General features: G+C 37.5%; 1 long non-coding RNA gene across 2 annotated transcripts in view; it reads right to left on the bottom strand.

The window, feature by feature from the left end:
* Positions 1 to 24,438, bottom strand: part of LOC147026287 (uncharacterized) — a 105,909-nt gene extending 81,471 nt beyond the window's left edge. For both annotated transcript variants that reach the window (XR_015058274.1, XR_015058273.1), the window contains exon 1: positions 24,197 to 24,438. This is a non-coding gene — a long non-coding RNA (uncharacterized LOC147026287). The remainder of the gene's footprint in view (positions 1 to 24,196) is intronic.
* Between the last annotated feature and the right edge of the window lie 3,062 nt (positions 24,439 to 27,500).

Below are 27,500 nucleotides of genomic sequence, written 5' to 3'. Positions count from 1 at the left end.
TTTCCTCCTCGGTGGGTTGAGTTATTTTCTGTAATACCACCAATCTTTTTTTAATCTCACTGGTTTCCATATTTATTCATTCTCGCTCTTTCCTCCCTCTCCTCCCTCTCTCTCTTCTCTCTCTCCTCCTTGTCTTTCTTCTCCCCCTCCTCCTTCTCTCTCTTCTCCTTTTCCTCCTCTTCTCTCTCTTCAACTTCCTCGTCCCTTACTATCCTTGAATCACTTACACCCCATAGAATATCATACATATATTCATCAGGATTTCTTGTTATTCCTGTATCCAAAATAATTTTTTTTACAACAGGAAACCAATAAAATTTCTTTTGAATTTCTAAAAGAGCCTTACGTTTTCTTAACTTTATAATTTTTTCATTATTTAACATTCTAATTAAATCTAAAGTTGTCGGTTTATCAACATCAGCAGAATGCCAATCATTTATTGAAAATACCTCATTCTTATGTTGTAGAACATATTTATTAAAATACCGAATACCCTTTTCTTGAAGGTATGCTTGGACACAGAAATGATAACTTTCTTGAAGCCTTCTTGCCGTCATTTATGTATTAGAAATATATGTTAGAATAATATTATGACACGAAACACCTCCACATCTTCCCAAAGTTAAATCATTTTGTATTTCCTTACTTATTATATATAATCCTGTTTTTTCTGTTTTCATAATATAAAGGGCAAACCATTTTTATATTTACGTTAATTATTAAATTCTTTTATTTGTTGTTTACTAATCATGCTTCCACAAAACTCATTCTCGATACCAAGTGGATAATATTCTTCCTTACGAGACTGATTTAATTGTTCCAGGTCTTCTAGGTCAATTTTAAATGACCAATTATACCCTAAATCATTCATATCATACCCCCATTGTTCTATTCTCATACAAACGATACTCCCTTCTTTATAAAAAATTATTTTAATTCGAACTCTGAATTCTGTATGACCTGGAGATAAAATCAACACTTCTGTATCTTTGGAATACACGGCCGTTTTATTTAAGGATATATATTGTGATAAATCACTAAATCTCACCAAGTCATTCGCGTCAGTCGGGGTTGGATAATTTTTTTTAATTTAAAAGCATTTTTCATGTTAATATTTTTGGTTATATGATGTTTATGTCGTTCAGCCTGTGCCTTTGTGTAATAATTTGATAAATCAATATCCAGTTCTTGGGATACACCAAAGATAGAACCATCTTTACCAACATAAGTCATTTATATTAGGTTAAAAATAATGTCATAAAATTTTTTATTTTTGTTGAGTTGAAATAACACATATTGACATAATTGACCACAACACTTGGAATTTAATTCTTGGAATTGAAATGTTTGATAAACACCATTCTGTAAGAATTTTATGACTTCCACAGGTAGTGGAAGACCAAAACTATCAAAATAATATTTGTCTTGATTATTAAAAAGACAAACCCAATGAGAACCGTTCCCATTATTATCTTCTAAGTTCATAACAATATTCTTTGTATGTTTCGGCACGTTTGTTAATTCATCTCTCATACAAATATCCACATTATGAATTGTTCATTTCTTACAATATTTGACAAGTTGTAAATTTGATGTTGTATTCTTTCCAAATTCTTTAAACCACTCATCAATGCTCATTTATTTATTAGAAAGATATAATCCATTACCTCTTTTAGTTAATTTTACACCTGCTTGTGCGATAGAAGAAAGCATATCTCCAACTAACAATCTCGCTTTATCAGGCAGACCTTCAGGTTTTTCAGCAAAATCTACAATTACACCACTTCCACTAATTTATTTCTCCAACGCTTTGTTATGTCTTTCCAATTCTTTTTGAGCCCGGAGTTGAGCCTTCCTTTCGTTGGCAGTTTTCACCGCTGTTGAAATACCACCAGTCAATGCTCCAACCGCACTTAAACCAGCAAATAAAGGAATTATAAATGGGAGAAATCCTCCACTTGTCTCTCTTATTGAATATTTTTTCAACATTGGTTTTGTCATTTTAATTTTAAGTGAGCCAGTACCGTTCAAGATTTTAACTTGTTTTCTTGTGAGCAAAACATCAATTCTTACTGCTCATTTTCTCTGAATTGTATTTACATTAATCGTACAAGGCTTTTGATTTTGAACACAAGATGATAGTTTATGAAGATTGATTTGATTAACATATACCCCAGTTGGTACAGTGCCACTCATTTATTTCACAAAAAATTATGTGAGACTAATCATAACACCATGTGTATTAATCTGTAATTCTGTTTCTTCCAAAAGCAAACAATATGCATCAACTTCTTCACACTCTCTCCTCTTTCAATGGAGAGGGAAGTATCCACTCGATTAGACTTTATAGTTTCCTTTGAGCACTCAGGTCAAACGCATAGATTGTATACAAACTTTTAAATGCTGTCATATCCAAAATAGGTTGTTTATTTCCATTACTTTCACACACCTTTTGGTAAGACTTGTATGCTTCAGCATAATCATTTTTTTCCCAATTAATTTCCTATCTATCTCGTGGATAAAATGTTCCATCCAGAGAAACACGAAGTTGTTTCACCATAGCATTTTTTTTTTTTTTTTTTTTTTTTTTTTTTTTGTATACCTTGGTCGAGGCTCGTATGAGAGCTAACACACAACTCACAGCAAGGAGGCATGAGACAAGAGGGGCGGGAGTGGAAGGGACAAAACATTGGGGAACAGACACAGGTGAACTGTGGAAGGGAGAGGGATGGGGATGGGACGGGGAACATGGCGAGGGGAAGATGGACATTAAAGGGACTTTCAGGAAGGAAAGCAGGAGAATTGAAGGAAGTGGGCTTGGGTGGATTATCGGGGGTAGAAAAGATCGAGGATTTGGATGGGGGAAGATAAGAGGTGGTGGTGAACAGCTGTTTTGAAAGCCTGAAGGGAAGAATGGGAAAGAATAGAGTGAGGAAGTTTATTCCAAAGGCGGAAAAAAGAGGAATGAAAGAGTGAAGATGAGCAGTGATTCGTGATTTTGGTAGTTTTACCAGAAGGGGGTTGTTGGCGGACCTTGAGCGCCCTGTGGAAATGTGGTTGGGACAAATCGCAGAGAGAGCAGGGGGGCAAGGCTGGAGAGGAGTCGGTAGAAGACAGAAAGACCACCGACCAACCTGCGGTGATTGAGTGAGAGGCCCAAAGACTCAGCTTCATTGCGGGAGATGCCAATGATCTTAAAAGCCCTGGTTTCGACAGCGTGAAGTCGAGAAAGGTGGGAGGCAGGAGCACCAGCCCAGAGGGGAGAGCAGTACTCCATCAGGCTACGGACAAAAGCTTTGTAAGTGGTCAGGAGCTCAAGAGGGCCGAGGAAGGACTTTGCACGACGGAGGATTCCCAGTCGGCGACTGGCTTTTGAGGCAAGGTTGGAAATGTGACTTTCCCAGGAAAGGTCATGGCAGATAGTGAGACCCAGAAGCTTGAAAGAAAAGACTTCTTCCAGAGGATTGTTGAGAAAGTGGATGGGGGGTTTTGTAAACGGTCCTTTCGAAGAGACATAGTGAGAGTGTGAGATTTGTCTGGATTGAAAGACATGTTCCACGTGTTGGACCAGTTTGTGATTTTATCCAGATCTGCAGTGAGCGAAGAAGCTGCTGCTTGCCGGTCTGAGGGATGACAGATGGTACGGCAGAGGGTTGAGTCATCGGCAAAGAGAAATAGAGGATTTTCCAGAGAGTCCGAGAGATCATTGATGAAAACCAGAAAAAGAACAGGGCCCAGAACGCTACCTTGAGGAACTCCAGCCTGCACAGGAAGAGGGGATGAAAGAACTCCATTTAGGGCCACACGTTGACTGCGACAGGAGAGGAAGTCTGCGAGCCATGAGTGGAGATGGCCTTGATGCATTATTCTTATCAATAGCAGTATCAATAGCACTCAATGCATTATTCTTATCAATAGCAGTAGCGCCATCTGGTTTTTTTTTTTTTAAATGATCCACAGATATCGTGGCTTTCCTTCCAGAACACCCAAATTCCACGTGCAAGTGGTTTGGTTTAGTTTAACGTGTTGACATCCTCTTTTGAGGTATGATACACTGAGTGGTTTCTTTGAGTTATGTCTTCTCTTCAACATCTCTTCTGTTTTAAGATTCGGAGTATATTCACTAATATACCAACTCATTTCCTCAATTACAAATTTATTCTGATCACCAAAAGCACTCGCAACACCAAAAAGTAATCTATTTTCATTATCATTTCTTTGGAGTTGAAATCTAATTTTAAGACCATACAGAACTTTATCATGATCACAAAATCTAAATATACCTTTAAGAGGAACTGCCACAGTAAAACTATTAACTGCTTTTGTATCATCAGTATACGTTCCTTTCCTTTGAGGATATCCAGGGTCTGTAGTTGTTCCCGTTGACATATCAGGAATAAAACCTTTGACAGCTCCCTTTCCCATTCTATCACTGAATGTATATAGTGTAAAGTTCATCATTTCAGATACAGCAGAGACATAATCAACCGCTTCATCTTCTTGTGTTCCAATGAACAAACGAACACTATGAAACATTTTCCAGAATAAATCATTTACGAGTGTTGCGTTTGTGTTATTCCCAGCCTTAGTGAATTTAAATTTACACAACAAGAAACTTTCGGATAGATTCAAATAGGTTTGTTGATTATTTATTTCAAAACTTTTTGTACCATTTGCATTCCAGTCTGTTCCAGTTATTGCATTTGCCTTGAAGTAATCTTCTTTTTTAGTGGAGTTTGAGATGATCATAGTGTCATCCAAATCATCGATACTATCAATTGCTTCCATACTTGTATCTATTTAGGAAAAAAGATGTTAAAACTTTTGAAACCCTGATCCAAGTACTCAAATTATTTTCTGTTTTTCTTGGGGAGACAACAGAGTTTTGCCTTTTTAAATTTGTTTTATTGCTTGTAATTTATGAGATTCCTTTTGGGCATCTTTTATACTCTTTATAGCACCTGCTCCATTTCCCACAGAGAAGCAGTTGAACCAATTAGGTCTTTATGTTTAAGAATAGTTGAACCGATACCCATTGGAGTATCAATTATCCCATCTCCTCTAAATTGATGTCCGACACCCCTTTGTTTAATCGTTGATTTTGAAGTATGTTTTTGAATGTCTATAACAATATTTTTTGGTTCATCACCCTGTTCTTTCATAAGACAAGCAATTTCGGAAGATATTTGAGAAATCTCATATGCTCCGGGTGAGACTGTTATCGTTTTGTATCCACTTCCCGGATTATAGCTAAACTTGTCATTTGTATCAGTTATATTAAATAATGTATTATAAGTTTCCATTGACAATATAGATGCCTCGTATTCTTTTGTTGGGTCAAGTTGTAGTGGGTATGGGAATGAAGATGTATGGTTGCTTGTTGTGAAATTAAAACTCAGGATTATGCTTCTCATATTATTAAATATGAGATAAAATGTCATTATATTGAGATTATTAATTATTTTCATGTTCATCAACTGGTCTAAAATGACTGATGCTTCATTAAAACAATTATTTCCAGCTTTCTTACTACCTAACAACAATAACAGTCTATTAACTAATTGCGATGGGTCATTTGGAAGAAAACTAATACATGAACCAAGGATACTTAAAGCCTGAATAATGTGTTTCTCCTTCTCATTTTTCGTACTTTTACCAGAAATACTAACCCTATAATTAAGAGTGTTCAGCAGATCAATATACACTCTATCATCATTATTTTTCATATCCAATGGTTTAGCAATATACTTTGATTCATCTCTCACAGTTGAACCTTGTCTTCCATCTTTTGTGAGAAGAAACATTCATCTCGGAATTAGTTTAACAGGGGGTCGAGCAGAACCCAAGAACTTTCATTCATCATTAAATATCAATACCTTTTCTTGAACAAGATGAAATATTGCTGGTTGTTCTGTTGGAATGAGTCCTGCTTTGGTTTTTGAATCCGCTGAATATTCATTGTTTTGAAGAGCATTCACACTATAATCAGGGGGTCGATTTATCTCTTCCAGTTGTTGAAATAAACCTTCATCATCATATTCTAATTCTCCTCAATGCTCTAATTCTTCCTCAGTCTTTTGATCAAAATCTTTTAACATTTGAAGTTTTTTAGGAGTATATTCTACTGTGGGAACTGTGAAAACATCTTTAATTTTTTCTTGGGAAGTTTTTAAAAGTGGTTTAAAAAATTTCTCGTTTCCTTTCAAATGCTTCTTCGTCCGTTAGTTTCTGTCTGCGTTTCTTCTTTATGTCTTCCTCTTGTTTTACAACTTTTGAAACCAACTCTTCATGTTCCTTAAATCAGATTGCTCTTTCTTTTGCATCCATTTATTAATTGGAAAATATCATTTAATATCTCATCTTGTTTCACAACAATATATATATATATATGTATATATATATATATATATATATATATATATATATATATATATATATATATATATATATATATATATATATATATATATATATATATATATATATATATTAGTCATGTGCTTCATGTAATCCATAAATTCCTTTTTACTGCATCATGTAGAACAATTGTCTCTCCAAAAATTGTTTATATCTATTGAATTTATCTTGAATAAAATAAAAGTATAAGCATTGTTTCTGATGGAACGATGAGGAAGTTGAAAGTATGATTGACTAAGATAAATACAATTACAAGAAGAATGTCTCCCTCTTGTGTAGTAGATGTCCATTACCGTTTGGTTTCTCTCATTAAGACAATCATCAAAGATAACGAGGTTCTTTTTAGATTTATCCAAATCTTGGGGAGACGGTATATCATCCGTATTATCACTAAGAATACAAGTTATGGGTTTTGATTTCTTTTTACATCTTTGTGTATCACAAAATAGTTGATTTATATGTTCAATGTTATAATCATTTAGGTTTTTTTGAAGTTTAAATAAACCGATTATATCTTCTTTTTGAAGAGCAGCATTAAAACCTTGTGAGAGTAGTTGATACTCTGGTTGAAAACTCGACTTTGTGAAAATTATTAAATTATCATTATCTAAAAAGTTGTGTCAGGATCATCTTCAAAAGCAAGCAGGTTTTTCCACATCCGCTTGAACCAACTATGAGACATCTTAATGAATTTGGAAGATTTTTATGATTGTTAAATTATATCTTATTTTCCTAAATGGGTAAAAAAATCATTCATTTATATATTTGGAAAACAGGTTATTTAATTTATTGTTGGCTTTTTTAGAAACTCTATATTTTATCCTAAGTTCAGGTTTAATTTCAAGATAATCCATTATTTTATTTATGCAATATCTTGTGTTGATATTTCCCTGAAAATCACATCCATGAATAATATATAACAACAATCCTTTGAACATTTCTCAAATACGTTCAGTTTCTTCCCTTGTAAGGAAAGGTGTGTTATCCCCCTCATACTTTACATTCATTTCTCTAATCAATCTTGTAAAGTAATTCATTTTTGGTGTTAATCTAAAAGAATTATTTTCCTTTTTAATTTTTTTATTATCATTAATTGGAAGATAATCACAAAATATCCATTGTTTATAGGCTTTTGACTCTGTGTTTAATCCCCGTCTTTCACACGAAGGACAATTCTCAAATTTGTCACATGGAGAATCAGGGAAGACTATCATATTTATAAAGTAAAACTTTACTGAAACTGAAATTCATCTTCGATATCATCTTCGATACTTTCAGAATCATCTCTACTTTCATAACTATCGTTTGAACACAAACACTCGGTATCATAATCACTCTCATAATCTTCACAATCTTCAGTTGAATATTGACTCATATTTAATTAGTAGAAAAAACATTACCATCGATATCAACAGATATACTTTTTTTCATTAACAGATTCAACTGCTCCATTTTTTACATTAAAGGTAATTTTAAAATGATCCTTAACTACTATTGAACGAAATGTCATTTCACCTGATGTATTAACATCCTTTATGTAATCAGGATTTACATCTTTGGGGTTGTTGAAAAAAATACAAATTTCTCCTTGCATATTACAGATGGTCTTATCTTTTCTTTCTAAAGCTTCATCCATAAGGTTTTTATTTTTTTGATACTTTTTCTTGTTTCATTGCTTTTTCTAGTTTTGAATATATTACCAGAAGAAGAGGAGAAACTTTTGTTAGAGATACTTTAATTGATGTTCTTCCAGGTATACTAAAAGCCCTTCCCCTGAAGGAAATTGAAGAACTCATATTATTTGCCATAATTGTTTTTATCCAATAGTTGTTATATTTATCTTTGTTCAATTTTACATCCTTGACCTATTTCTCAGTATCTTTTACAAATGAAGAGATTGATTGAAACTTGTCTTTTGTGTCTTGAAACATTGTATTTATTAAGTGAAAAAGTTGGAGGATAAAATGGTTTTAAGCACAGATTCACCTGTAAAATAAACGAAATTTTCATCAAGAAAATTTTAGTTTAAGCAAAGTTTTATTTTCTAAATATGGTGAATAAAACGTACTGCGATGTTTGTAATCACAAATATAAACATTATAGAAAACACCTCCGAACCAACAAACACACATTTAATCTATTTCAGCAAATATCTCCTCTTGAGTTGGAAAGAAAACATTGTGATATCTGCTCAAAGGATGTTTTGAAGAGTAGTTATAATAGACATCTTCAATCACAAAAACACAAAAAAAATGAGTTTAAAGTAAAGGGAGACTATTATATTGAAAACACTGATGGGGCATTTAAAGGGCATATAAAAATAAGGATTTTTCAATTTTTGAGAACCCGGTCCATCATCAATAGCTGAATCAATTGAAATAGTGAAACCTGATGTTGAAAAAGTTATTAAAAAGACATTAAAAGAAATGAAAACTTTAAAGTTTTATATGGGAGTGAAAATGAATATGAAAAGACAAGATGAAGAACAAACTCCTTATATGAGAACAGATCTACATTTTATAATATCATTTCAAGATTTTTTGAATCGTGGGGTTTATGAAGAACTATCAAGACAAGAGGAGGATGTTGATAATACAATGGTAGGAAGTGGATTTAATATTTTAAAAAATCATCTTTTTAGATATACACATTCTAAAATCAAACCCTCTTAAAGCTTCTTATATTGAATTACCAAAAGAAATAAAACGAAAGAAGGCAGTTGTTAATATTAAGAACAATGATAAGAAATGTTTTCTCTGGTCTGTTCTTGCTCACTTACATCCACCAAAATGTAATTCAGAAAGAGTAAAACAATATATGAAATATGAGAATACCTTGGACATTAAAGATTTCAAATTCCCAATGCCACTAACATATATTCCTAAATTTGAGAAAAAGAATAATCTTTCTATTAACGTGTATGGATTAAAGGATACAAACAAAGTTCAAATATTAAAAATTTCAAACAACTATAAAAATGAAGAAACACACATTGATCTTTTATATTTTAGTGTTGGAAAGAATTCACATTACACATACATCAATAATTTATCAAGATTAATCTCTTCTCAGGTATTCAGAACCACAAACAAAATATATCCTTGTAAGCGATGTCTTAATTCATTTCATACAAAAGAACGATTAGAACAACATTCAAAATATTTGTAGTAATCATAAATCAGCTGTAATTACAATGCCTAAACCTGGTGAAAAGATTTCTTTTGAAGATTATAATAAATCTATCATGCACCCATTTGTGATATATGCTGATTTTGAATGTATCCTAAAAAAGATAAATACTGCTTCTCCTAGTCCAAAAGAATCACATACAAATAAATATCAAAAAGATATTCCTTGTGGTTTCTGTTATTATATCAAATCATCTGTTGGAGAAAAGTATAATAAACTTGAACATTATTGTGGAAAAAAGCTTCACAAGAGTTTGTAAAACGATTAGAAAAGGATTGTTTAAGACAAACTAAATTAATGAAAGAAACAAATGAACCGATGAAATTAACCGAAGAAGAAAAATTAGAATTTAGAAAGAACAATATCTGTCATATTTGTGAGGGGGAAATTGAGGAGTCTAAAGTTAGGGATCATTGTCATCTTACTGGTAAATATAGAGGTCCCGCTCATTCCTGTTGTAATCTTAATTATAAATTTCCTTCTTTTATTCCAGTCTTTCTTCACAACAGCGCCAACTATGTTACACATCTATTTATAAATGAACTTTCAAAAACACCAGGGAATATTTCTGCCATAACAAACACAAGTCAAAAGTATATTTCATTTACAAAAATGTTATTCACAAAACCTTTAACTCGTATTAGGTTTTTAGATCCTTGCAAGTTTATGGGAACACCCACTAGCCGACCAAGCATCAAATCTAAGCTCCACGAGCTCTTTTCCAAATCTTAATTCATTCTTTCCAAAAGAGGAAATTCTAACTAAAGAGGAAATTCAGATTAAAGAGAGAATTCAAAGTAAAAAGGAAATTCTAACAAATGAGGAAATTAATGAAGAAATTCTCACTGAAGATGAAATTCTAATTATAAAGAAAATTCAAACAATGAATGAAATTCTAACTAAAGAGGAAATTCTGATTAAATATGAAATTTTGATTAAAGAGGGAATTCTAACTAGAGAGGAAATTCAAACAAGGAATAAAATTCAAAGTAAAGAGAAAATTCTTACAAGTAAGGGAATTTATCCTTATGATTATATGGATTCATTTATGAGATTTAAAGAAACACGACTTCCTTCAAAAGAAAGTTTCTATAATAACCTTTATGAAAAGGAGATAAGTGATAAGGAATATAAACACGCACAAAAAATTTGGAAAATATTTAAGATAAAGAACCTTGGAGAATATCATGATTTGTCTCTAAAAACAGATGTTTTATTGTTAGCTGATGTGTTTGAAGCTTTTAGATCACTCTGTCATAATAAAAATTGTTATGGATTTGATCCTGCTCACTATTTCACAGCTCCTGGTTTAGCTTGGAGTGAAATGTTGAAAATGACAAAACAAGATATAGATTTAATCAGTGATGTTGATATGCTTTTGATGATTGAGAAGTCTAAGAGAGATGGAATATCACAAGTTTGTTCAAAAAGATATGCTAAAGCAAATAATAAATATCTTCCAAATCATGATAGTGAATAAGATAGTAATTATTTGATGTGTTTTGATGCTAATAATTTGTATGGATGGGCAATGTCTCAATCTCTGCCTTGTGGTAAATTAGAGTGGGTGTAAGAAAAGGATTATGAAAAGGCTTTGATGAATATTGTTATTTCTTCTCAAGAGGAATTGAATGAGGAAGAAGGTTATTATGTTGAAGTTGATTTGAGGTACCCGAGTGATCTTCGTAATAAGCATAAAGACCTTCCTTTTGCATGTGAGAAAGAAACCCCAAAGAAAGAATGGTTAAGTGAATATCATAAAAGTTTTAATATTAAAGGCAAATCAACAAAAAAGTTATTAACAACATTCTATGATAAAGAGGGATATGTTTTGCATCAGAGAAGCTTGAAACAGTTTTTGAGAGAAGGATTGAGAGTAGCTAAAATTCATAGAGTTTTAAAATTTAAACAAAGTCCTTGGATGAAAAGGTATATTAAATTCAATACAGATATGAGAACAAATACAAAAGAAAAATTTGAAGGGGAATTCTATAAATTGATGAATAATGCTGTCTTTGGAAAGACAATGGAGAATGTTAGAAACAGGCAAAACATTAGATTTGCAACATCTTGGAAGGAAGCTTCTAGATTGATAAATAAACCAAGTTTTAAGAGAGAAGAGGTTTTTTCAGAGAACTTTTCTGCTATTCATATGGAAAAGGAAAGTATTGTAATGGATAAACCAATTTATATTGGAACAGCAGTTCTTGATTTATCAAAGATATTGATGTATGATTATTTGTATAATGGCTTAAAGAAAGAGTATGGTGAAAATGTTTCATTGTTGTATATGGACACTGATAGTTTTTTATCCTATATGTTTGTTTATATAAAAACTGATGATGTTTATAAAGATATGAAGAAAAATATTGGAGTATATGATACAAGTAATTTTAGTAAGAAGAGTGAAATATTTTCAAAAAAGAATGAAAAGGTTATTGGTAAGTTTAAGGATGAGTTGGGTGGAAAAATAATGAGTGAGTTTATTGGATTGAGAGCAAAGGCATATGCTTATAAGTCTGGTGATCAGATTGATAAAAGGTTAAAGGGAATAAAGAAATATGTAATAAAGAAATCAATAACTTTTAGAAATTATTATAATTGTTTGATGAATAAGAAAGAAGAATATAGGAAAATGAATACAATAAGAAGTTATAAACATAAGATATACAGTCAAGAAGTAAATAAAAAGGCATTAGGAGCCTTTGATGATAAGAGATTAATTTTAGATAATGAAATAGATTGTGTTCCATATGGATATTGTATGACAGAGTGAATATTTAATCATAGAGTATATAGAATACAAGCCTGGTGTTGGCGCAGTGGTTAGGGCAGCGGCTTGGGATCCAAAAGGTCCTGAGTTCAAGCCCCGTTGGGCCACTGAATTAATACACCAGGGGGTTGACTCAGCCTGTCATCCTTCCGAGGTTGGCGAAATGAGTACCAGTTTACTGGACCGGTGTATACCCCGGTTAAAATAGGTGTACCATATCCCTGTGTCGTAAGAGGCGACCAGGGTTGCGTCAGGAAGGGCATTGTCGTTAAACATGTGCCAAATCACTATGCGGATCATACGGATGATCCGCTGTGGCGACCCCAAACTGGAGCAGCCGGAAGAAGAAGAAGAGTATATAGAATACAACATGGGTTAGAGTTTTTAAGGGCTACCGCCGTCTTTTTCACAATATATAAATGGTCGAACCAAGTATTAATCAAACTAAAGAGTGGAGAAAATCTCAGTCTTGGTATATAAATGGAAAACATAATGAATGTGAAAAATATCAAATAATTCTTATTGAAAAAATAACTAAAACAAAGGTAAATAAAACAAATAAGTGAATCAATTTAAAAACTAGTAAGTTAGAGGATGGAAAGAAAATAATAAATATCCTTGAATGGACTGAAAAATTTGATGGTTATCAATTGAACAATGGAAAAATAATTTACGACAATCTCAAAATGATATGCAACTCAGGAGGTGGTCAGATGAGATCATTAAGAGAAGTATATCATTTCATAATGGCACAAAAGGGGTATCTTGAAAAATATAAAGATTCAAATGTTTCATTTTTAAATATTTTAGATGGGGATTATTGTGCAAAGAAAATTAAACTATTGAAGGAATTTGAGAATGAACAAATCTTTATAGGTTCAATGAGTGAGCTAAACAATATGCATTGGTTATTTGAAAAAGAGTGTCCCGAGGCTTACATGTTTCAGATATTTCTTCAGAATCACCTTTAACAAATCACATTACTACTTTGCTACTCGAACAAATCTTTATCTTGTTGCATTGGTTATTTGAATAGAGTGCCCCTTAGGTTAAAAGGGGAGACAAATAAATATACCTTGGGATAAAAAGGGGGTTTACTTTTTAGGGGAAAAAAAATATGAATCACTGAAAATCCCCCATTCACTTACATGGGGAAAAGTGAGCCAGAATCAGTATACTCACCCTACTCGTCATGCTTGGATATATTTTCATTAAAACTTGTTGAGTTATTTTCATTATGAATAATTGAATTTTTTGGGTTCAATCATCATTAATTGAATTTACTGTGTTTGTCTACTCGTTGTGGGTTTGAGGATAAACCTGCGTGCTTCTGTCTGGTACACACCCTCACCGCCCTCTATCCCGCACGTGCCATACTCTCCAAGGATCTCGGCTGTTCGCCTCCAAGTAGAACCATTCGGCTATCTGTTCAGGTCGGTGTGAACCGGCTGGACACGACAACATAAATAAATCGACTCCTCCCATGCTCTTCCAGCCAAAGAAGTTGCATAAAGCAACCACGAAGGCCCACACGGGTATTTCTAAAATTCTCAATTTTCAAACGATTGACTAGAAATTTGAAGAGGATTTATATTTTACAGTCATGGCCAAAAACATCTTGGTACAGTCATGGCCAAAAATATTGGCACCCTTGCAATGTTTTCAAAGAACTCACAAATTTCTCGAAAAATATGTTGAAATTGACCAAAGTATTTGGTCTCCATAACCTTTATTTAACTGTTAATATGAGAGAACCTTTGTTTTTGATTCAGAACTTAATATATCCTTTTAAATCAGAAAATAAAAAGAAATGGCATTGACAAAATTATTAACTCACTAGACTTAATATTTGGTAGCACAGCCTTTCGACATAATAACTGCAGTGAAGCACTTCCTATAGCCATGAATATTCCTTCACCACTCTACTGGTAGTTTGGCCCACTCTTCTTGTGCAAACTGCTCTGGTTCTCTCAGATTTGAAGGGTGCCTTCTCCCAACTGCTGTTTTCAGATCTCCCCACAGGTGTTCAATTGGATTTTGATCTGGACTCGTTGCTGGCCACTTCAGAACAATCCAGCGTTTTGTCTCGAACCATTTCTTGGGTGCTTTTTGAAGCGTGTTTGGGGTCATTGTCCTGCTGCAAGACCCATGACCTTCAACAGAGACCCAGCTTTCTGACATTGGGTTGAACATTGGACTCCAAAATGCCTCCTTGGTTATCTCCTGATTTCATGATGCCATGCACACATTCAAGGCACCCAATGCCAGAGGCAGCACAGTAACCCCAAAACTTCACTGAACCTCTTCCATGTTGGTCTGTCGGGAAGATGATCTTTTGTTTGAAGGCTTCATTTTGTTTTCTGTAAACATAGAGTTAATGTGCTTCACCAAAAAGCTCTAATTTGGTCTCATCTGTCCACAGGACATTCTCCCAGAAGGATTTTGGTTTGTTCATGTGTGCTTTGGCAAACTCCAGTCGGGCTTTCGTTTGTCTTTCAGCAGTGGGGTCCTCCTGAGCTCCTACCATAGAACCCCCTTTCATTGAGTTGGGAACGGATGGTGCGAGTTGAAACTGTCGCTCCTTTTGTCTGAATGTCAGCTTGAATCTGTTTGGCAGTTGATTGAGGTTCTTTCTGCACAATTCTAACAATCCTTTGCTGCAATCTTCTATCAAGTTCTCTCTTGCAGCCACGTCCAGGGAGGTTGGCTGCAGTGCCATGGGCCTTAAACTCCTGATAACATTGTGTACGGTGGACACAGGAACATCATGGTCTCTAAAGATGGACTTGTAGCCCTGAGATTGTCCATGCTTGGCTACAATATTGTGTCTGACCTCAGATAATTTTCTAGTTTTCTTTCTTTTCTCCATGCTCATTGCGGTACACACAGTGACACAAAACAGCAGAATGACTCCTTTTCTCCATTGAAACTGGTTGAATGAGGGACTTTTATATAACAGGCACTTGCAACTCACCACAGGCGAGTCCAATTTCAAAGTAAAGGAGAATCACCTGCTTGAAATCTAATTATTTCTTACAACTTCTAAAAGGTGCCAACAATATTGTTTCGGCCATTTTATGATTTCTGTGTGGAATAGGCTAAGATTTCGTGTTTTTTTCAACTTTTTTTGTTTTGTTTCACTGCAAACCAAAGAAATACATGTGTGGATACCAAGAGATTTTTTTATTTCAACAATTTTCTGGAAGAAATGGTGTATTATTTGATTCAGACTTAAAGATATCTAGACGGTTAGGATCGGGACTTTCCTCCTCACGCATCTATTTCTACAATCTCTCTCTACACGTCACCCCCACCCCTCTATCCCGTACACTATGGACGCATAAGCCCAATTGTTCATTGGCGTGCCGGGACAAAGGTACAAATATACTCACACTCATTCACATTTTCCTCTTGCATGACACCACACTCCTCACCTTGCATACATCACACCTCCCACTCCCAGACTTTTGACACCAGTATTCTTCCTATCTGGATCTCCTAAGCTGAATGGGTCGCGTTGGTCAACCGACCACGCCAGGTATTTAGAGGACACTTACCCTCACCTTTCCTTTCTTTACTATCTAATCTTCCGTGTGTGTGTGTGAGAGATAGAGATAGAGACATATGTATGTATATATATATTGTTGTGGTTGACCAAATTCGCAAACCACCATTCAGGTCCCTTAGGTGAGATATCTCGGTAAGTATATGTGTAGTTAGGCCCAAACCCGTTGTCTAGAGGGAATAAATGTCATTCATGAGGGCTGCGACTCTTCAGGATAGCCGTTTTTCTTTTACTATCTTTATTTTGGACCAACCGCCATTATTACCACCACCAACCACGTCTCAACAGCCATCACAACAACCACCAACCACAACGCCGCTTCACCACAACCGCCATGACCTTTACCGTCACAACTCGCCACCATCGCATCACCGTCATCTCGCGCCACTCGTGGGCACCGATGCTGGACTCGTGTAGAGCGCGCACCGAGCAGCCTGTTCAAAAGCATCGCGGACTTTCCGCAGAAAAACGGATCAAAAACGACTCACGCCCACTTTTGTTCCGTCCAATCGGTGAGCGAGGGGCGGTTTGGCCCCGCCTCCAGGGCGTTGGAGGGCGGTCGCTATATGCAAATTCATGGATCAAAAAGCATTCACGCCCACTTTTCCTCGGGCCAATGGGGAGCGAGGTGAAAGGTCGGAGGCAGAGGGTCAAAGATGAAGGAGCGAAGCCACGGGGCTTATAAAAACGACTGCGTTCGTCAGAAGAGTTCAGTTCGCAGGAGGAAGAGTTGAGTTGGAAGCGGAGGAAGAGTTGAAGTGAAGAAGCAGTTCGCAGTTCGCAGAGTGCAGTTGGGAGTTCGCGGAGTCGGAGTGAAGAGGACGGAGCTGTGGAGAGGCGGCGGCGGCGAAGGCGGACGAGGGGGTGCTCGCGTCGGATTCGGGGAACTGCGGAGAGAAAGGCCGGCGGTGCGACCGAGGTCGTGGTGGAGACGCTCGTCGCGGGACCCGCGATTTTGTGAAATCCTCCTTTCCCCGAGCATCAGCAACCCCCTCCTGTTTCCCCCCGCGCTGAGATAGTGCGACAAAAGGGGGCCCCCTTCCCACCCCCTACCAGACACTGTCCGCGAGGCCCGCGGAGTTGAGGCACCACCGCCGCTCCGCGTCTCATCATCAGACGGGTAGGCCCGACACGGTCTCGGCCCCAGGCCCGCCTACCCCCTCATCCTGGAGGGTGGTTCTCTTTTCTTTTGCTTTGGGAATATGTGTTGTCGGCGCCGTCTGTGAAGTAAAATTGTAAAGTGTTGCCGTGTGCCGGTAGTCGGATAGATCTGCATTGTCGCATTTGCTTTTTGTCTTCTTCTTTTCTATGTGCTTTTGGTGGAATTGTATATGTGTGCTTTCCGTTCATCGCGAAATAAATGTGCTTATTATTGAACTGTTTTCCCGCTTCGCTTCGTCATTTCTTTCATTGAATCCCCATCTTGCTTCACGTAAAGGGTTGGTCATGGGCTAAGACGCCCGATAATTAATCGAACCGTCGAGGCCGACGAATAACACCGCTCGGTTATCCCGATAGTACGGAACGGGTCGCTTAAGTGGCCCGTGTCCGAAGTTGACCTGCGGCGAGGTGCGATCGCCCGGTCTACCCTCCGTGTGGGTACTTAGGGAGGTCGAATTTGGCGAGCAACCCTATCCCACGCGGGGGCCGATTGGCTCGATCGCGGTGAGACCGAAAGGTCCACCCGTGACTGGTTCCCGGCGTTAGTCCGAGAGGGTCACGACTGGATTGTCCGTCCGGTGGGCGACGTGCCGCGATTCGAGTTACGTGGCCGTTCGCACGCCGGCGGGCGCGAATCCGCAACAATATATATATATATATATATATATATATATATATATATATATATATATATATATATATATATATATATATATATATATATATATATATATATATATATATATATATATATATATATATATATATATATATATATATATATATATATATATATATATATGTATATATGGTGCCTGTCCTTGCATAAGTTAGACTGCAGAAGATATTCAGGATAACTCTGCTCTGTATCTGCTTTTGTAATATTGATATATTTTGCTGCACCCCCAGAAATTTCTTGCTCTCCCTGCTGTATGTACAATAAAACCCACCCATTTCGGCACATACCTTTCCTCGCTTTTGTTGTAAACAAATGTACTGTACAGAAATGTTCCCAGTTCAATTTCACGTTTTCTGTCATTGGTCCAGCATGGCCCGCACCTTAGCTGAGCCGGGACGCTATTCCCCAACGATCTGTTCTGTAGCCGGTACATGCTTGACAGTTCTGCTCAGCTGCATCTGACCAGGTAGGTGATCTGGTTTGAGCCAGTATGTAGCAAAGGCATATTCCGCAGTAATAAGATCACATGACTCTTAAGTAAACAGTTTTAGACAGAGAACCCAAAGTCACACGGTCAAGTTATTGGTGTTCACGATCGATTAAGCCTGTATCTCACTGGGCTGTGACAGCTCCCGACAAAATGCGAACGGGATTCTCCAAAATGTCTGGAAACGTTCGCGGTGGATCTCAATTTCCTCGCGTGAGTCGCAGGACATAGCTCTGGTGTCGCTAGAATTTTGAACATGTTCAAAAAATTAGTGTGACAAATTTTATCTCAAAATAGTCACAGAGTCGTCGCGGTTGTCTCGAACCAGTCTCGAACCCTTCTCAATTTAGTTTCCGTGAGTCAGAAGGTGCGACAATTGTGAGATGCAATGTAATACAGATAGATTCACAATAGTTCAATCCAGTTATGACAAAAAAAAACAAAAATAAACCAATGTCACCTGCAGGGTGACCCGTATCTTGCCAAAAGGTGACCACGTGTGACTTCTTTGAGGTCACATTGAGGTGAACAGAGCTGCTATCCACCAGGAGTGACTCCTTGAGGAATATCTGCCTACGAGAGATTCCGATGAGAATCGTTCTACAGAGTAACCATGAAAAATATGCTTTTGCCTCATAACGTCACCAAATGACGTTATAATGTCTCAAGCTTGACAGATCTAGAAAGCACTCATCGAGGTGTTCAATTTGAGGTATGACACGATATGGTTCCTAAAACTTGAAAATTTGACCTTGGGGTCAAATATGTTTGACCTCAGGCGCTAACCATGAAGGTCAAGGCCAATCGCCACCAAAAATTAATCAGCTGAGCGCCAGACCATGAACTATATTCCCATGAAGTTTGAAGACGATCCGATCAAAATTACTCAAAAAATAAGGGTTTCGTCGACTCCCCTGATTTGCGCCAAAGTGACCTTGACCTTTGACCTTGACCTTCAAAATTTTGTGCACTGAAAGGGACCTCTATAGGCCTCTGATATGCGAAGTTACAAAAATTTCCGATGATAACTGTGCTCTGCAGAAGTTTTTATACGTGATTACAGACAAACAAACAAACAAACAAAAAAACATACAAGCTGACTAACATATCTTGCAAAAACTTCGTTTTGGCAAGATAAAAAACTCATAGTCCATATTGTAAAACCAGCATTGTCTGTCCTCTTTCTCTCCTGTTCTGAGTAATGGCCTTCAATGCAAACTTTTCACTTTCCCATCATTCCTTTCACCTTTCCATCATTCATAAATCACGTAACACATATTTTTACATAAATTAGGTCACACACCAAATATGGTCACACCCACAAGCCCCTATCAAGGAAGATGAACAAATGGGTCACACACAATGTTTGTGGGTGAAACGTTGACAAGTAACAGAACACTTTGAACAATCAGGCTTGGTCAGCATTCTCCTGTAATCCCACGATCCTGTTCTGCCAGGGCACAGCTCCCACACCATTCTAGTACTCAGTCAGGTACTCTCTTACTCGTTTCCCAACTGACAATATGATTGCTGGAAGGGAGAGGCCATATATATATATATATATATATATATATATATATATATATATATATATATATATATATATATATATATATATATATATATATATATATATATATATGTATATATATATATATATATATATATATATATATATATATATATATATATATATATATATATATATATATATATATATATATATATATATATATATATATATATATATATATATATATATATATATATATATATATATATATATATGTATATATATATATATATATATATATATATATATATATATATATATATATATATATATATATATATATATATAGTCCCTATTTCTCAATTGTCACGCAGTTGTCATGCGACTGTTGCACGACATTTGCGCGATGGTCGCACGACCGTCGTGTGACCGTCGCGCGACAGTTGCATGTGCCAAAAAAAATCTCAGTTTTGTCACCTGAACGTCGCACGAATGTCATGCGACATGTATGCGAACTTCAGGCGAAGTTCATCCCAAATTTCGCCGGGAGTTCGTGGGATATTCGTGCGATATTCGTGAGACATACGCAAATGTGTTTTAGTATAAATTCAGTGCGATTCGAAGTTAAAATTATCACTGCTTTATTGCAATTTGGTGTTTCCAACTAGTTGTGAGCTGTCGCAGCCCAGTGAGATACAGGCTTTAGCGACCCACCACGTCACAAATTTATTCCTATATATATATAGATATATATATATATATATATATATATATATATATATATATATATATATATATATATATATATATATATATATATATATATAGATATAGAAACATCAGGAGTGTGATGTGCTTTGGTGTGGACTGTTCTCCATTGGGGATCAGTGGAGTGCGCGTCACACTCCTGATGTTTCAATTTTCCCGCTGGTCACGTTGTGTGCCTTCTGGTTGAATCGTTTGCATTAGCAGGAACAATTGTCTGGGTGGCAGACAGATGTTTGTTCTGTGCGGATTATGCGGTTTTACTGTGTGAGACATAATCCGTGGAAATGCTCATCATAACAGTCAGGAGGGGCATCTTATATATATGTACATATGAGTGTGCATGCAAACCTTATTCTTATTCAATTATTTATATTTATATATACTAGTGCGTGCCCGTAGGTGCGTGCCCGTACGTGCAAACAAAAAAAAACCTTTCAAACTGCTTGCCAGAAACAACAACCACACAGGCTGTTCCTTCGATCTCACGTGCCCGTACGTGCGTACCCGTACGTGCAGATAAAAAAAACTTTGAAACCGCTTGCCAGAAACAACCACACAGGCCGTTCCTTCGCTCTCGCATGCCCATATGTGCATGCCCGTACGCGCAAACCAAAGAAAAAAAATCAAAAACTTTCAAACAACCACAAAGGCCGTTCCTTCGCTGTCGTAAACGACGACTGGATTGGGGCATTGTGTTTAAGAAAATCGAGAAAGTATAGAAATCGAGAAAGAAAGAATACAGTAAGTCGATAAATCGAGAAAAAATAGAGAAAGAATACAGTAAGTCGTCACGATCCGGAAGTCCGGAAGTTAAGTCCTCACTGTCCGGAAGTTCGCATATCGCAGTTACAATTCTTCGCAATTTAGTTTTAATGGCCAATTATACAATTAGCGCCAACGTCTTTTGCCTTTTCGCAATGTCATCGCAAGGAAAAACACAAAAGCCTCTATCCCACTGGGCTGCGACAGCTCGCGACAAAATGCGAACGGGATTCTCTAAAATGTCTGGAAACGTTTGCGGTGGTTCTCAATTTCCTCGTACGAGTCGCAGGACGTCGCTCTGGTGTCGCTTGAATTTTGAACATGTTCAAGAAATTCGTGCGACAAATTTTATCTCAAAATAGTCACAGAGTCGTCGCGGTTGTCTTGAACCGGTCTCGAACCCTTCTCAATTTAGTTTCCATGCGTTAGAAGGTGCGACAAATGCGAGACAACTTTGTGAGGGATTGGCGACCTATGAAACTAAATTGTGACTGATTGGAGAAAAAAATGATAATCTGTTCTGGGACCCCTGAGAGTGCGACAAAACTGCGATTCAATAGAGAATATTTTCGGAAGAAATTGCGTCTTTTGCTACAATATGTTGTTATGTTATTTCAAAAGAAACTAGAACGGGCACTCGGAGAGCGCATACCTTCGCGGCAGCCACTAGTTACCTTTGTATTAAGTTGTCCACAACGCATCTCAATACAAATATGCATTTTGTGACCCCCATGACCTTTGACCCACAACCGCTACCTAGGGTGACAATAGTACTATACTTTGTGTCATTTCAGAAGATGGGGAATTGAACACTGAACAATTTGGAGTTAATTTGATGTAAATCGGAAACATATTAACCGTTTTCATCATGAAAAAACGATGTTGACCTTTTTGTGACCTTGACCTTTGATCCGATCGCTCCCAAAATCTAATGGATTTGTCCTTTCATGATGCCAAACAAATCCAAAACAATTAAAGCCTCTCTGCGTTTTTTTTTTTTTTTGCGTTAAGTTGTCCACAACGCTTTCCGATATAAATGTGAATTTGTGTGACCCCCTTGACTTTGACCCCCAACCGCTGCAGTGGGTGACAAAAGTACTATACCATGTGTCATATTAGAGGATGAGGAATTTAATTTTGAACATTTTGGAGTTAATTTGCTGTAAATCAAAACAAAATTGACAATTTAATCGCGAAAAAACGATTTTGACCTTTTTGTTACCTTGACCTTAACCTTTGATACGATCGCTCCCAAAATCTAATCGATTTGTCCTCTCGTGATGCCAAACACATCCACAAAATTTCATGACAATCTGCGAAGTGGTTTTTGTGTAATGTTGTCCACAACGCTTCCCAATCAAAAACTCCATTTTGGTGACCCCCTTGAACTTTGACTTCCACAGACTAACTAGGGTTGCAAACACTATACCATACGCTATATCAGTGGATCGGGATTTGAATACTGAACATTTTGGACTTAATTTGATGTAAATCGGAACAAAATTGACACTTTAATCGCAAAAAAACGATTTTGACCTTTTTGTGACCTTGACCTTGACCTTTGATCCGATCGCTCCCAAAAGCTTCGTCTGGCGTCCTTGAGTAACTGCACATCATCTCTGAAAATTTCATGCAAATCGGTCCAGCAGTTTTTGCGCAATGTTGTCCGCACACATATTTACCAATAAATAAATACACAGGGGTCAATACAATACCTTCGTCAAATGAAGTTTGCGAAGGTAATTAATCAGAAATTTGCACAATGTATTGTCTACTCAATTGAATATATACATAGAAATCTACATGTTATCCATGCAATGTAATGTAGATAGATTCACAATAGTTCAATCCAGATATGACTAAAAAAAACAAAAAAAACTCGTCGTCCATATTGTAAAACCAGCATTGTCTGTCCTCTTTCTCTCCTGTTCTGAGTAATGGCCTTCAATGCAAACTTTTCACTTTCCCATCATTCCTTTCACCTTCCCATCATTCATAAATCAAGTAACACATTTTTACATAAATTAGGTCACACACAAAATATGGTCACACCCACAAGCCCCTATCAAGGCAGATGAACAATTGGGTCACACACAATGTTTGTGGGTGCAACGTTGACAAGTAACAGAACACTTTGAACAATCAGGCTTGGTCAGCATTCTCCTGTAATCCCACGATCCTGTTCTGCCAGGGCACAGCTCCCACACCATTCTAGTACTCAGTCAGGTACTCTCTTACTCGTTTCCCAACTGACAATATGATTGCTGGAAGGGAGAGGCCATATATATATATATATATATATATATATATATATATATATATATATATATATATATATATATACATGGTCCCGATTTCTCAATTGTCACGCACAGTTGTCGTGCGACTGTTGCACGACATTTGCGCGATGGTCGCATGACCGTCGTGTGACCATCGCGCGACAGTTGCATGTGCCAAAAAATCTCAGTTTTGTCACCTGAACGTCACGTGAATGTCGTGCACATATATGCGAACTCCAGGCGAAGTTCATCCCAAATTTTGCCGGGAGTTCGTGGGACATTCATGCGATATTCGTGAGACATACGCAAATGTGTTTTAATATAAATTCAGTTTGATTCCAAGTGAAAATTATCGCTGTTTTATTGCAATTTGGTGTCTCCAACTAGTCGCGAGCTGTCGCAGCCCAGTGAGATACAGGCGAAAGAGAAGAGAAGAGGAAAAAAAAGAAAAAAAGAAAGTATGTGAAAAAAACAACAAAAAAAATATCAAACCGCGAGCCAGAAACGAAAACTACACAGGCCGTTCCTTCACTCTCACATTCTCGTGAAAACCACACTTCCAAACACAGAGTTCATTAAAATCCAAATTAAAATCATATTTACCTCCCTGTCTTTGCTTGCCATGACATTCGCTGCCATGTAACCGGCACGGCCCGTGACGTCATCGTCGGCCAGCCGCGCACCGGCCTACACAGCCACGCCTACGCAGCAACGTGTCATGCCATTGGTTGGTAAATAAATGGCCGCAGCAACGTGTCATGTCATTGGTTGGTAAATAAATGGCCATAACTTGGGAAGCACTTGTCCGATTAATATCAAACCTTGAAGAGGCACATCCACAGGGCCCCAGCAATATACCTGGCAAGTTTGAATTAGATTGGACCAGTGGTTGTCGAGAAACAGCAGTCACACACACACACACACACACACACACACACACACACACACACACACACACACACACACACACACACACACACACACACACACACACACACACACACACACACACACACACACACACACACACACACACACACACCTGGAATTATAGATATGTATATATATATATATATATATATATATTTTTTTTTTTTACCCCTGCCACACTCCTCCAGCCGAAGAAGCTGCGTAAAGCAACCGAAGATAAGCGCGATGCTGCTTAAAACCCTTCCCAAAGTTCCTCAACAACTATAAAGATGTTCACACAAAGTACACACATGAGAATCCCAATGCTACACACCCCCTCAGCTACTTGACCGGTTTCATCACTTATTGGCGAATTATCAGTGATAGCGTACACAGCAATGCATACCAATGAGATTCCCAAGCATGTTCCATGTGCAAACGTCAAATGCAGTGTATATATATATATATATATATATATATATATATATATATATATATATATATATATATATATATATATATATATGCTCAAAATCCAGATAGGCAGCTCCGTTTGATGTTTAAATGATGTTGACCGTGTAACCTTTGTCTGTTTTACTGAGTCATTGGGCTGAGGCCTCTGGGTTGGAGGTGATGCTTTGGTGCAGGACAAAGGCTGCGGTGAACCGGTTGAAAAGGGGTAAAGCTGCTGGGATTTGTGGCATCCATGCTGACGTTCTCAAGGCTGGTGGAAATGCTGGATTCAGGTCATTGCATGCAGTTCTGTGCTGAGACTGGAGCACAGGCATCATCCCAACTGACTGGAAGAGGGGCCTTATTGTCCCTCTCTGGAAAGGGAAGGGTGATCACCAGGACTGAAACAACTATCGAGGGGTGACGCTGCTCTCAGTGCCAGGCAAGGTCTTTGCTCGGATAATTCTTGATAGGATTCGCCACCATCTGCTTGAGCACTAGCGTCCAGAGTAGTCAGGCTTCACAACAATGAGGTCAACGATTGACCGTATCCTTGCTCTTCGGGTCGTCACCGAACACAGCCGAGAGTTTCGGCAGGGGCTGCTTGCAGCCTATGTTGATCTCTGTAAAGCATTTGATCTGGTGAATCGGGATGGAGTACCGGCGGAAAGTGGACACAGTGATGCACTGCTTTGGCGCATGCTCCCATACCTACCTATCCTGTTCATAAAAGGCACTGAAAATATGAGATGTGTTTATACAATTCATTCAAGCATTTTTAAATCTGATCCTAATCACTCGCCAATGTCAGCCCAGTGACACACTGTCATCCTGTCTTGCAGGTAGGGTGAGGTATCAATGTGTGTGCCACCCCTCGGATGTACGTAAAACTGGGCACCCCTTTTGCCAACATTTGTTGATGGACGTTAAAGATCCTACGATATCCTGCATGAAGAGTAGGCGAACTATCGTCAGTACTATGAACAAAATCCAAATTCCTGCCTTAAACGACAGGGGACACTGCATCAGCGGTGCAGCTGTGCCCTCTGCCAATGATGCTACTTACAGCCATGTACTGCATATGAAAGACGAAGCTGTCTTTCCGATGATAACGGACCATGTACATACAGGGCTGAACCCCACCCAGTGTACGTTACAAATAGATGGGCCCGAACGAAATAACACTGTCTCGCCTCAAAAGTATTCTATCCTGAATGTGGTTTTTAGCTCACCTGGAAGGTCGTTCCAGGAAGCTTGTGGAATGGCGCATCGTCTGTCCGTCAGTCAGTCAGTCCATCCATCTGTCCGTCCGTCCACAAGTACTTGCATCTTCTTTTCTGAAACGACACATTTGCTTTCGAGGAAACTTTACCACAATGTTCATCACCGTGTTTGTACCAAAGTTTGTTCACGGCATTATAAAATAGTTGGGGTCTGAGGGGGTCTACGGAGGAGGTTTACGGGGGTGTTGCCCCCCACCCCCGCCCACCCAAAGAGGTGATTGTTTTCTTTTCAGAAACGACACACACAATTCTGATGAAACTGGACTACAACCTTCATCACCCATGATGAACCAGTTTGTTCTTGATTTTAGAAAAATGTGAGTCTAAGTGGGTGTAAGGGAGGGTTGCCCCCCCCCCCAAAGAGGTATTTGCTTTCTTTTCAGAAACTACACATACTGTTCCAATGACACTTGACCACAACCCTCATTACCTGTGATGTACCAAAGTTTGTTCATGCCATTAAAAAAAAATCCATCGGTATTTACTTTCTTCTCCATTACATATTTTGTCGGTCATCCATGCCTACCCTTTTGTGCGTTCCTTGGTTATCTTATCCAGCCTCTACCAGGTGAGTGCCCAGGGGTATTACCCCTATGTTTTTGTTATTTGGTCTAAATTTCCATGGTCCTCTGCCATCATCCAGTCGAGAACTTGTTTCCTCCATCACAGAAGGTGGGACTTAGGCTATGCATTCACTCCTGTTTGTTTGTGAGCATGATATGTCAAAAAGTTGTGGACAGATTCAGACGAAATTTGGTGGACAGGTTAGTTGTGTGACAAGGCCGACTTGATTAAATCTTGAAAGATCCTGATCCGGATCCAGATACTAGAATTATTTAAGTGATTCTTCATCATTGAGAGATCGTGCAAAAAATGATATATGGCACGATATCTCAAAAAGTTGTGGGCAAGTTATGACACAATTTAGTGGATGAGTTGGTTCGGTAACAAGAACCAGCTGATTCGATTTTGGTTGAGGTCCAGATCCAGATCAGGCCTATCAGTGGGATACAAAACGTAAACTGTTCAGCCTGGAGGAGGTATGCGCTCCACCGAGTGCCGTTCTAGTTTGCTCATGTAATTTACATGATGGAGCTCAATGTGATCAAGGCATGTTTGTTTGTTTGTTTCTTTCCTTTGGGTTAGAATCAAAATATATTTGAACACGTAGGTGAATGCAATCACTTGGACATCCTCTCCTAATTTACCTTCATGTAGCTTTTGAATTCTCCAACTACTCTTTTCAGAATACAGAAAGGTAA

This window comes from Eptatretus burgeri, chromosome 5 (assembly GCF_056783735.1).
Source record: "Eptatretus burgeri isolate ZD-2024b chromosome 5, Ebu_testis_v1, whole genome shotgun sequence".
Taxonomy (NCBI): domain Eukaryota; kingdom Metazoa; phylum Chordata; class Myxini; order Myxiniformes; family Myxinidae; genus Eptatretus; species Eptatretus burgeri.
The sequence above is the reverse complement of the archived record's forward strand: the minus strand, read 5'-3'. Positions and strand labels throughout refer to the sequence as shown.